Source organism: Ambystoma mexicanum, chromosome 4q (genome assembly GCF_040938575.1).
Source record: "Ambystoma mexicanum isolate Mex_15411 chromosome 4q, UKY_AmexF1_1, whole genome shotgun sequence".
NCBI classification, from domain to species: domain Eukaryota; kingdom Metazoa; phylum Chordata; class Amphibia; order Caudata; family Ambystomatidae; genus Ambystoma; species Ambystoma mexicanum.
This window is the reverse complement of record NC_090928.1, coordinates 647238838-647252159: the sequence shown is the minus strand read 5'-3', so window position 1 is coordinate 647252159 and position 13322 is coordinate 647238838.

Sequence of the window (13322 nt, the reverse complement as noted above, 5' to 3'; positions counted from 1 at the left end):
TCTGCAAATCCCCTCCCCCCCATTTTGCCTCACCCCAGCTCTGCATTGTTCTGTTCCTGTCTGGTGGCTGATGGTTAAGTGGCACCCTGGAAAATCTCTGACATGTTCTTTTGGGATTGCAATCAGTTGGCGACATGAGCAGTGCAGTGCATTGTACTTAACTTTAGGAATGTTGTATGCATTACAAATTCAAGACCAAAAGAAAAATGTCATCAATATTGAAGGTCCTTTCCTCTAATGGGGAACATTGACCTTTCCTCTAATGGGGAACGTTGCCACCAAGATCGTTAAGTAGGTCTTGTCTAATCTTTGCATATAGTCCTTCAATTATGTGTTATTGTTATGCCTTCCTTTGCCGAGCATTCTGTCTCTCAAGGGAACCTGTGTATCAGTCACACCACATTCATGAAAACAAAACAATTCCTATTCATGTCTGTTCAAATGCTGCAAAACCTTCTGCAGCGAGAGCCCCATATGTGAAACATTAGTTAAACCAGATGTTTAGAAAACTGAGGAATACTTAACTTTCTGGTCCAGCAGCAAAAATAGAGGTTGCGGTGCTGGACTGGCGGTTTGGTTATGGTACACTCATGTGTGGAGTGATCATGTGTCAGTCATGTGATGCATGGTTCAGACACACTTTTATGTTTCTTGTTGCTTATAGAAATAAAGAAAAGAGTAAAATGCTCCATAAAATTGGTCTGTGCCGTGCCTTCAGAGCAATAGAATTATAACCAAAACAACATTAAATCAAAATAAAAGTAAGCAAAAAAAGACAAAAAAGATCCAAATGTTTGTGCTGTGCCAAACCAATACGTGCTTCTGTTTATTGCAACAGCGTGAATCTGGGTTCGACCCTTCGAATGTCAGCTCGATATGATTAACATCACTGAAGTCGATTTGATAGACACATTGTTCAGCTGGTGTCGAAACTAACTCGAGCCAGTTCTTCAATCGCTAGTTTTGAGTCAAGAGAGCATCAGAAATGATGGACTGTGTTCCACTTTGAACCGGGGAAGGCAATATTGAGATCATTTGTACAGACCTCTTGAACCTTTTTAAACAATGTGTAAATGCAAACACTAACACGTTGGAATACATTTGAGGAGGTAATTCAAATAGGGTGCAATTTTAAAGCATACGCCACACAAATAAGGGGCACCATGCTGAAAAGAAATCAACGTATGGTGAAATTAGAAGAAGTTTGCCCTCTTCTGAACCACTGTCAGAAGTTAGAGGCTATGCCTGTACCAGAAGTATACAGGTGTGCCCGGCAGCAGGCTTGTACATGTGGCCCAGGTAATCCTGGACAGCTTTCGGGGGGTGGGAGGGCAAAGCCTGTCGTCATGGCAACAAAGTGCCCACGCCACAGACCTTTCTCCATCGAGGCTGGGCAATGAGGCCACCACTTGGTTGATTTTCCCGTTTGATGGTGTTGCGCTCCACTCGCTTCTGCTGCCGTTGATGTTAGCGTCACTGCAGCATCCTGGCCTGCACTGCTGCTGCCATTTTCCGATGGCTGATCTTATTGCTGCAAGTAGCACCTGTGTTTGACCTCTTACATTCTACCTGCCCACCTTCCTAATTTATTTTATCATTACTCTGGTATAACTCACGAGTACTTCTGTCATTACATTACATAGAAATAAAATAAAATGGAGGGCACGAGTATCTCTAGGAAAAGAGGGCATAAGCAATCAATCAAACAAACAGAAAGTGGTGTGGGCAAATTAAGCTGCAACCCCACACATTTCGAACCGGAATATCTGCAACAGATATTTGCCGCTCCATTAAAACCCAATTTGCATATGTAAAATTGTTCTATCTGGAAGAGTATTCCTGGACGGGAATTGCAAATGATGAATGCACCTGCAAACCTAGGGAAGGCATGCTGCTGGTACACAAGAAAGAGCAACTCACATAGTCCTTTTCTTTTTGGCTGCTTTTTGCAACTATTTCTAGGTAGCACAAGTTGGGACACGGACACAAGCACTCCTTGTATTACCCTTTTACCAGAAAGTGTTTCACTCCCTCTGCTGTGTGATACCCCCAGCAGTGAAAAATATGTTGGAAACTTTATTTCTCAAATGATCTCATGTGGAAATCCCCTGCCAGGACGTTTCACATGGTTGCAGAGGATTCATTGTAAATCGCCATGAGCCTGGGTTAGTCTTCTCCAGAGTAACTGCTGGAGGCTGTCCATCGCGTCATTCCCCAGTTATTTGGGACTGAATTGGAAACATAGCAGATTTCTTCCACCCTTTCTTGATTGTTTCCTCTTCTTATGTAGAGGTTCTGAGATGTTGCTATGTTTCTTGGCCTTTGTGATTTTTTGAGCTTGCTATAGGTTTCTGTTTTTAGATTGGTTTCCTGTTCGTATTGCTTTTAACAGATATGCAAATTCCTTTTCCTTGGGTGATTTCTCTTGCCTCTTCTCTCCGTTCCTTTGAAAGTGGCTCTTAGCATTCCTGCCATCTTGGAAGTCTTCTGGCATGGGTGCAGGAATTTGCGGCCTCTCGCACCTACATTATGCTTCTTTGTCCCAATTCCTTTCTACCCAACTGTGAGGACTATCGTTATACGAAATCTATGTTCAGTATGTTCATCAAGCATGCACTTCGCACTGTGATTTCCCCATGCTGTGTCACTCGAGTCAAGCAGCATCCTCTGATTGTCAGTGGTTTGATATGGGGATTGAATAATGCCTTATGTTCCAAATGTATTTTTAGAACTGGCGATGTATCATGCAAAGTGGTATACAAGTCTTGCACCAGGTTTTGGTTAGACATCCTTGATGCTATTTCTTTGTGTGTTTGGGTAGCAGGAATCTTCAAAACCTCTGCAGGTGTATTAGCATGCCTTGGCGGGGTTGGTGGGCTTGTGGGATCCCAATGGTTCCAACCTCTGGTAGGCTGTAGGGAAGGCATGGTATCACATGTATGACACTGACACAAAAGGTACAATTTGAAAAATCTTTATTAAAGATTCTGGGTTTGGAGTAGTCTCGACCATCAAACGATAAACAAAACAGTCCTAGTGAAGTCTGTCAAGTCAAAAAGGCCTAATCTGACAAAACCTAATGCCTGCCCTATCTTTTGTAGAAAAAGTGTATAACGGAGATATGTATCTAAAGGAAAATAAGTGTTCAAAAGAATAAATGTGGTTGAACCGTCTCTTCTCCCCAAATCAGACAACACGGAGTAAGGCGGCCCTCATAGGACGGATGACACACTCTGTCTCAGTTATTAACACAAAATAGTTCCAGACACTCTACAGTCCATGTAACAAAGCTGTGATTCCACATTTAAGTCTCTCTTTCGGTCTTTCGGTCTTTCAAAGGTTCACGTTGGCCCCCCCTCTGTCAGGCTACAAACTTTCACAACACAAGTTCACGTAGGTCCCCTTCTGTCGGGCTCAGAGCTCAAAAGGTTCACCTTGGTCCCCCTCTATCGGGCTCAGACCTTTCACAACAAAATTCATGTTGGTCCACCTCTGTTGGGCTCAGATCATTCACAACAAAGTTCAACAGTACTTTCAGGGGGCTCCCTTCCTCAAACCTATTACACTTCAGGTCTCCCTTAGTCGGACTCAGACCATTTTCGGATGTCACCGACTTTCGAATGTGCATGGCTTTCTTTATAGACCTCTGCAGGACCACTTCTACTCAAAGTTCAATGTTCGGCTTTTACTCTCCCCTTGTCTCAGGGTTAATTTTGATCACTTTACTTTTACAGCTCATTCACTTTATCGCTACGAACAATGCACCTTTCACATAGACTTTTAAGTGGGCAACTTCCTTTCGCCGGACCACTCCTTTACTCAGTATCGCTGATTTCAAAGCTGTCCTTACATCAAAGTTCATTCACAGGCCTGCCTTTACTGGTGTCTCATCCACGCGCGTGGAGCCTTCCCTTGCAATATAATGTTGCCAATTCAATCTTTCTTTAACACACACCGGTCTCTCAGGTTACTTGCTAACTCACTGTCTGTGTGCGTTTCTTTCTTGGTTTTATGATTTCCAATTTATGAGTCAAGGTTAGTACCATAGGCTTGGCCTCACCACCCCAACTGTGGAGATCGACCGCAGAGGTTGCTGGCATCCTTGAAACATAATGCAGCCTTCTGCTTTGGTATCTGGCCTTCTCCACGTATCTTTCGTGGGCTTTTGGAGGCAATGACCTCCTGTAGGGAACTCCTGAGGTTTAGACCCACTGCTCTTGTCCCCCGGTCCGTTGCTCTGCTCCATTAGATCCTCCTTCGAGTTCTGCTCATACTCATGTGTCACGATCTTCGCTCCTTGGAAGCTCTGGTACCCCTGAAAGCAGCGCAATTGAAGTGTTCCACAAGTTTCTTACACTAACGTGCACCACAGTCTAGTGTTTCTTTTGCGGGCCGTCCTCCCTTCTACTTCACTGTGCTGACTCTGACACTTGGCGTGTTCCAACCATAGTATTCTTTCTTACGTGCTAGACGATGATCTACTCTACCTTTGTTTCCCCTTTGCCTGAATTCTCTCTGTCTTTCTTGCCATCCCGTGTCTTCCCAGTTCCTGCTTTTTATGCCTTTTTCATTTGCTCGGCTCAACTTGCAGGCTGCCTTTGCCACTGTTCTACCTCCTGCTGCTTTCCTCTGCTTTTGCTCACATTTTTTTCTCATTGCTGTTTTGCAAGGATTTTTTTGAACTATCCTTACTGCAATTATTTCTTGGGAGAGTTACTACAAGATCTACTTGAAGACCCAGCTATCAACTAATCCAAGGTTTTTTTTCTGCCTGGAGGCCTTTTCCCCTTTTTGGGCTGGCACCACAAGACATGCCATTCTGTCCTTTTGTTTTATTTTCTTGGGAGATAGTGGTGACCTCCCAGAACAGACCCTATCTCTTCAAGAAGAAGAGTGCTACCAGGAAGCAGACAACAGACTCTACGGCTAAACCATCGGAATTTGAAAACTCCACATCTTCATCAAGTGAGAGTGAAGACGAGAAGTCTGTGGTTTTTGAGCATTTGCAACGCCAAACCACGATGGCTACAGCTCAACAAGACCAGCAACTACTTTCTGCTGTACAAGGTTAATCCATGGAAGTGCAGGGCCAAAAGGCTGAGAACATGGTACTGCACCAGTTGGTAGCGGCTAGAGAACCTCATCACACCAACCTACCTCCCTTGGGACTTGCATCTGGAAAGTACGATGGTTCCCCAAAGAAACGTTAAGAATTTTTGGATGCCTGTATTGTATATTTTACATTCAGACGCACTGCATATGCATCAGACCGTTCAGGAGTGGGGTTTTTGATCCCCAATTTAGTCGGTAATGCTCTAGCCTGGGCTACTCCCCTGGTTACTTCAGCCAATGCTGTACTGTGGCCTTACTTCGGCAAACGTTCGAAAGGCTGGAGGTAGTCTATACCGCAGGAGAAACTCTCCTCGACATCAGACAAGGTTCATCTGATCTAATGACCTACATCTCGGCCTTTAAATGCACAGCAGCGGAGGCTGGGTGGCCTGAAACTGTGCAATTTACTGTGTTCAGAGGAGGCCTCCATGATGACCTTAAGGACGAATTAGCTCGCACAATCCGTCCCAATACCCTAGAAGAATTGTTCATGTTATTACTCCAGCTAGATTTCCATCTTTCTGAACGACGGACTGAAAGAAGATGTACTCAGACTCCTGTTTCCTCTTCCCCTTCATCTTCCTTGCTTCTCGAGAGAACACCAACGCTGAAGAACCCATGCAGATTGGAAATACCAGAGGACCCTTAACCCCTACTGAAAGAAAGAGGAGAAGGGACAAGGGATTGTGTCTTTACTGCGGCTCTGAGGGACACTTGTTGCGAGATTGTCCTGATGTTCCCCCTCGGAGGTCGGTAAACGACAGACCCCGGTCCTAGGTGGGATCACAAGCCTGGGTTTTACAGTCTGATCCAAAAGTACTATCCAACCCAAGCAAACAAGTTTTGACTCCCGCTTATGGGGGTAAGGATCAAGTTAAGATGGGAAAAACAACAAGAATGCAAGGTTTTGGCACTGCTAGACAGCAGAGCAATAGGGAACTTTTTGGATATACAATGGGCTGAAAAGGAAGGAGTTCCCCAACTACCCAAACCTGATTACCAACCCATGGAGGGAGTGGGTGGTACACCCCTATCCTCTGGTCCCATTACACATTCCTCAGAACCCCTACAAGTGTCCGTATTCCATCACAATGAGATACTATCGTTTGATATCAACAGAGCGGCTCATTTTCTGGTCATTGTCGGTATCCCCTGGATGCGCTTACACAACCCCCTCATAGACTCATCCTTGAAAACGCTATCATTTCAATCTGAGTACTGTAGGGAACATTGCTTAACTGCTTCTAAAAGACCTAATTCTTCTGCTACATATTCCTCTCAACAAGTTATGACAGCAAACTGTATCCCACAACAGTACAGGGCTTTTTTCCGATGTCTTGAAGGATGAGATCCCCAGAGAGCTACCCTCACACCAACCTGAAGACTGTGCCATTGACCTACTCTCTGAGGCCATGGTGCCCTTTGGTAGGATTTACTCTCTTACCATTCTGGAAAAGAAAGCCCTCCAAGACTATCTGAAGAGCAATCTTCAAAACAGGTTGATTCAACCCTCTAAGTCACCTGCTGGAGCGTCTTTATTTTTTATACCCAAGAAAGACAATCAATGAATATTCTTGAAGCACTTCAAGGGGCATCTTCAGTAAATTGGATTTGAGGGGAGCATACCATCTGCTCAGAATATGTGCGGGAAATGAATGGAAGACAGCTTTCCCCACCCCGTTTGGCCATTTTGAATATCGGGTTATGCCCTTTGGCCTCGTTAATGCTCTGGCTATTTTTCAGCAGTCCATTGACCGGTTATTTGCTGATGTCTTGTACTTATCGGCGATCATCTACCTGGATGATATCTTGTTTTTTTCCTCCAATTCAAAACAACTTAAAGCTCATCTCTCAGAGGTACTGGAACGGCTTCAGTGACATCATCTCTTGGCCAAGCTGGAGAAATGCTTACTTGAAGTATCTTCTGTGCCTGTACCTTGGCTTTATGCTGTCCGAAAAGGGTGTTGCGATGGATCCAAGAAAGGTCTCGCCCATAATCGATTGGCCTTCTCCCTCTTCTGTGAAAGAAAAGGTTTCTTGCGTTAGCAAACATTTATCGCAAATTCATAAGGAATTTCTCAAATTTGATTCTTCCTATCACAACCTTGTTAAAAAAGGATGTACTAGTCTTCTGGAGCAGTAAGGGAAGACTTTTAAGACTTGAAGATAGGTTTTGCTCAGCACCCATCCTAAGGCAGCCTAACCAGGAAAAACCCTTCATCGTTGACGCGTCAGCTGGACCTATTGGGACAGTGTTGAATCAGTTGGTTGAGGGAGAGTGTTAGGAAAGATTTCATTCTTGTGCAATTGTCCCTCCATTTATGGACCCCCAAACATTTTGCTTTTGTTTGGCTATCCTAACCTGACTTTTTCCGGTGGAGCCCATCCTTCAGCTGTACTCCCCTGGGCTTTTGCTCACTTGTTATGGGGAAAGTGACATGTCCTTCAGACTGTCAGTAGTGGGAAACTATGTTTCCCTTAGTCTTTGACTATGTTGCCATTTCTTATTAACTTTTTAACAGTGCACAATGTACCATCCAATACCGTGTGCTGGGGTCCCTTCGTGTTTTATGGCCCTAGACACCCTCGAAGGATTTTATGGTGATTGTACGGGTGTGCCGGGGACGCGCGCATGGCAGCAGTTATTATTTATAATGTTTTACTTCTTTTTATCGAGTTAAACTGCATTTACCACATCTGGCTGAAGACGGTGGCCAGGTCCGAAAATGGCCGAGCCACAAAGTCTTTTGTTCTGTCCCATGGCTATTTTGTCCCTTGCCTTCACCCAAGTCGAGTAACCCGAGTTTTCCTTATTTGGGCATGGAGCCTCCCATGAAAACCAATCTGATGCGCGGGCATCTGCCTGTCACGTAAGTTTGCCCAGGAAGAGGGCTGGAACTGTCTAGTTTCAATCCACACTGCTGTTGCCAGGATGTCTGGTGTGCAAGAGAGCAGATCTTCCATTGGAAGTCCTCAATTCTAGCGCAAAGCTAATCTTGGATAAGAGAAGGGACTCTGCAGCCATTCCAAGTCAATCACCTGTGTTCTCACTGAACTACAGAAGGAGCTAAGTCTCCTACACAAAGAAACAGACTTGTAATACCGCCGGAGACGCTTTGAAGGTTTTGGCACCCTTTGCCATCTGCTGACCTGTCGGACCCCTACTTTCTTCTCAGATCAAGAAGGCCTGCCAAGGTGCTTCGCCCGGTTCGAGTAGTGGGAACAACTACTCTCGGCGCCCTCTGCCTACCCATCGAACAAGCCCCTTTGTAAATGTTCCTGGGCCATCCAGTGAACGTTCCAGCTCTACCTCAGGGTAACCAGCAGATCTGCCACAGTCTCGAGTGCAGACCCCAGACTTGAGAAATCACTTGCTTGTAGCCCTGTGCATTTTTCCACCAAATTTCTCATGCTAAGATCCTCTGGATCCCGAATTAGGAGAGTGCGTAATGCGGCATTCATCCCTGATTCCCGTGTCACTACCTGGTGGTGACAGTCGCTATTGTTCACCTGCTGTTCTGCTCTCCTGAGCCCTGAAGCCAGCTGCACCAGAAATGTCTTCATACCTCCTTCGGGAGCTGAGAGAAGACAATTGTCACGTCATAGACAATCTTTCTCCACTGCAGCCACTGAGAGCCGGAGTGCCACAAAACTGCAGGACTGGAACCTACTAGCGACCTCGACTAAACTGGCAAAGTTTGGTCTGGACTGTGCCTAGGATCGGTGATTACTTGCATAACTAATCTGTGGCCCCCTGGCACAACCGATCGTTTTTACGCACGAGTATCCTTTAAAGGTATTTAAACTTGGCTGGGTTAGCTTGCGCTCCCTAGCGATTCTCACCACTTGAATACTGCTTTGTCGCCAAGGGCAGGGCCTACTCGAATAATGGGAACTTATTCTTCATCGCCTCAAGCCCCTTCCTGATTTGCTACAGCCCTGCAAAGAAGATCCGTCTTTTGTTAATCTGCGCGATCGTGCATTTTTACTCACAACTGTACTGTTGAGCACAAGGCTCCTCTCTTCTTAGGATTGGACACGAAAGTTAGGGAACAAACTCTGAAGAACAACCTATTGCCATTTGTGTACTAAACTTCACCCCTTTCTTCACAGGTTGTGGTTGTAGCTTGTCACTGAATTGCACTAGGAAATGTAATGTATATATACTGTATAGTTTAAGGGGTGTCAGGTAATATTTTCGCCACCAAAAATATCGCCGTACATATGGTCATCGGGAACGGCCATAGGCGATATTTTTGGTGGCGAAAATATTAGGTGCGGGGTTTGCGGGGGTGTCCCCGCAGGGTCCATGTGTTATTTTCGCAACAAAAATATGGCGAAATGTTTGTATGGCAATATTTTTGCGGTGAAAATATCACATGGAACCTTTTAAGGATTTGTGTGATCATTGTTTTACTCACTGCTAATGTTACTTGTGTCTATTTGGTCCAACCGACAATAAATGTATAGATATTTTTCATATATACTTGTCTGTGATGTATCACAATGTCACCACTAAGCCATTATTTATTTAATTCATAAAATTATTCAACAAGTTCCCGAGATCCTCACAGCCTTTATCTCACCTACAGATATTACGGACAGCACCACATCCAGTGTCAATCCTGATGAAGGCCAACACACAGACAGGCTTCAATCAAGCCCTACATGGCCGAAACACCCCCGTGTCTATCCCCTGTGACATAACTGTACAAAGCCCCCTTCATGTATGTTCTGTAGATATTGTTGTGTACACCCTGTTTTAACTACGCCCTGGACTACTTTCCGTCCAGGGTGCACTTCGTTCAACTGTAGGTCCATCCTACCATCATATATGATTGTGCCCTTATGTGGAGTCCTTACCTCTACAGTATAGATGTTGATACTTACCTTGTATTTCCACTGTATACAATCACACTTGTCCGTTGTCACTTACTTTCGTGCTTATCGAAAGATCTGTAAAATAACTGAGAATTCACCCAAAAAATCTGGTTTTCTTGAAATAAATGTATATGTTCAGAGCCACACAGCTGTGTATAGGATCTCTAATCCTGATTTGTTTGATATATATACTTGTCTAAGAGTAATTTGTGGTTCATTGCTGTGTGTGCTCATTGAGAGCTTCCGATTACTCTCACCCCTCCTGACACTTAGTCTTTACCGCCTGCCAAGCTACCTAGATTGGTCTGGCAAGTCCAGAAGGTTCCCCTGTTTCACTAATCCGAGGGTGGCCTCCTAAACTTCTGCCCATCAGGTCAGAGTTTAGAAATTCATCTTAATTGAGAGGATCATCTGATAGCTTACAACTTACAAAACTCTAAGCCCCAGCGAGACTAACTACTCGGTCATGGAGAGGGTGCTGTTGGTCATCAAGTTAGCCTGCACTGAGTGGAGACATCTTCTGCCTGGCACGATTCATCCTTTTGAAATCCGGACAGACCATCGCAATCTCCGGTTTTACATCAGATGGACTGTTACAATGCCTGTCAAGCTAGGTGGGCCTTTTTCGTTGCCCATTAGATTTTTTTGGGACCTACTTTCCCGGAAGCAAGAATCTGATTGCAGATTGCCTCTCCTGAGGTCCAATAATGTTCTTCGATTCAGCTTCACAAGGAGAATGCATGTTCCACGAAGACAAATTAGTTTTTTGTGTATCCTCCTTTTTTGCAAAAGGTCAAGGAAGCAATTTACGAGGAAAGTCAGGGCCGTCGTGCGAGATATCAAGTTAAGTTAACAAGAAAGGAGGGGTTGTGCTTCCAGGGGAATCGTTTATTTGTGTCCAACAGGACACTCCAACTGTTTATCCTTTCTTGAGGACATGATACCCGAATTTACCGACATAAGGGAGTGGCGGCTGCCACAGATCTCATAAATCGGTCCTTTTGGTGGCTCCATCAATCAGGATATAAAGAACTATGTGTTGTCTTGCCCAGTTTGGACTAGGAACATTTACACCACTGCTAAACCAATTTTGTTTCTTATGCAGCCAACGTTACTCACTGAACCATGGACTCATATATCCTCTGATTTCATGGTTGATCTTCCTTGCTCTCAGGGTTGTTCAGCCATAATGGTAACTGTGGACAGTTTCGGCAAGGTGGCCATTTTATTCCCATTAAGAGGAGTTCCTAAAGCCCCCAAGTTGGTGCAAGTCTTCTTGAGAGACATAGGGCCTCATTACGACCCAGGCGGTAAGGGGTTTACGGCGCCGTAAACAGCGCCGACCCTTACCGCCTGAGTACGAGGTCCCTTAGCGCCATGGCGAATTTAACACCTGCTTTTAGCAGGTGTTAAAATCCATGGCGCTAAGGGACCATGGAGTTAATTACGCCACCGTAATTTACGGTGGCGTAATTAACGCCTTCCCCACTCCCATTATGCCCTATGGGGCAAAAATGGGAATGGGGAAGGGTAAATGGGGATTGGGGACTTACCGCCCCGCCAAGGTCCGAATGGGGCGGTAAGTCCGCCAACCACCATGGCGTAAACGTAGTTTACGCCATGGTGGTAAAGTCACGGCCCAGGCGGTAACTTACCGCCTGGGTCGTGATGAGGCCCATAGTCCGTTTGCACGGTCTTCCCGGTACTGTTTGGTCCGATCGAGGAACACAGTACACTTCCTTGTTTTGGACCAAGCTTTAACATTAGGATACCACCCCCAATCCAATGGTCAGAGGGAATGCCTCAACTACACGATTGAGCAATACCTTTGCTATTTCACCAATCTAGAACAAGACAACTGGGTGGGCCTTTTACCAACAGCAGAATTTTCCTTTAATATTTCTTTTCATACGGCTATTGGTAGGAGCCCTTTTATTGTCTTTATGGCAGCATCCCAAGTCTTTTACCACCAATTCACTGCCTTCCACCAATCTACCCTCTGTAAATTCATTGTTGGACTCTCTTTCGGTATCCCAGAAGGCAGCTCTCAAGAATCTGGAAGAAAGCCGACAAAGATACAAGCAACAGGCCAATGCCTAGAGGAGGGCACTTCCAGGCTGGGGGGTGGGATCTTTTGTTTGGTGTTCCACCAGATACCTGCCAAAGTTGGTTCATCCAACCAAGTTATCTCCAAGATACATCGGTCCATTTCCTATCTTGGCACAGATCAATCCAGTGGCATTTAAGTTAAACTACCCATGCCGCTTCACTACGCATTTTTATTCCAGACAGATTCAAAAGAAAAAGACAAGGTAGAGATCTTAGAAGTGATTCTTCTCCTGAAAAGTACTAAGTAGAAAGAATCTGTGATTCCAGATACTACAAGGGAAGACTGCAGTAACTTGTTAGATAGAAAGGTTATTCTCCTTCTGAATATTCTTGCGAGCCTATATCTAACATCCAGGCTATGAGACTTATCCAGAGTTTCCATAGGCTACATCCGGGGAAGCCTGATACCAGTACCCATAGAAGGGGGCATGCTGTCACGATCTTCCATCCTTGGAAGCTCTGGTACCACTGGTAGCATCGCTATTGAAGTGTTCCACACATTTCTTACACTAACGTGCACCGCAGTCTAGTGTTTCTTTTCTGGCCCATCTTCTGTTCTACTTCACTATGCTGACTCTGCCACTCAGCGCGTTGCAACCCGTGTATTCTTTCTTACGGGCTAGACGCTGCTCTGCTCTATCTTTGTTTACCCTTTGCCTGAATCCTTCCTGTCTTTCTTGCCATCCTGTTTCTTCCCAGTTCCTTCTTTTTCTGGCTTTTTCATTCGCTCGGCTCAACTTGCAGGCTGACGTTGCCACCGTTCTACATCCTGCTGCTTTCCTCTGCTTTTGCTTGCATTTTTTCCTCATTGCTGTTTTGCAAGAACTTTTGTGAACTATCCTTGTGGGGTATTTCTATTGCAATTTTCCCTTGGGTGAATTACTTACTACAAGATCTACATGAAGACCCAGCTATCAACTAATCCAAGCGTTTTATTCTGCCTGGAGGCTTTTTCCCCTTTCTGGGCTGGCACCAGAAGGCACACCATTCTGTCCTTTTGTTTTACTTTCTTGGGACATAGCGGCAACCTCCCGGAACAGACGCTATCTCTTTGAGAAGAAGAGTGTTAACAGGAGACAGACAACAGACTCTGCGGCTAAACCATTGGAATTTGAAAACTCCACATCTTCATCAGGTGAGAGTGAAGATGAGAAGTCTGCTGTTTTTGATATCATGTTCCACCTTGCTCAGAGTGTGTCTCTATGTTCCGCCTTTTATCC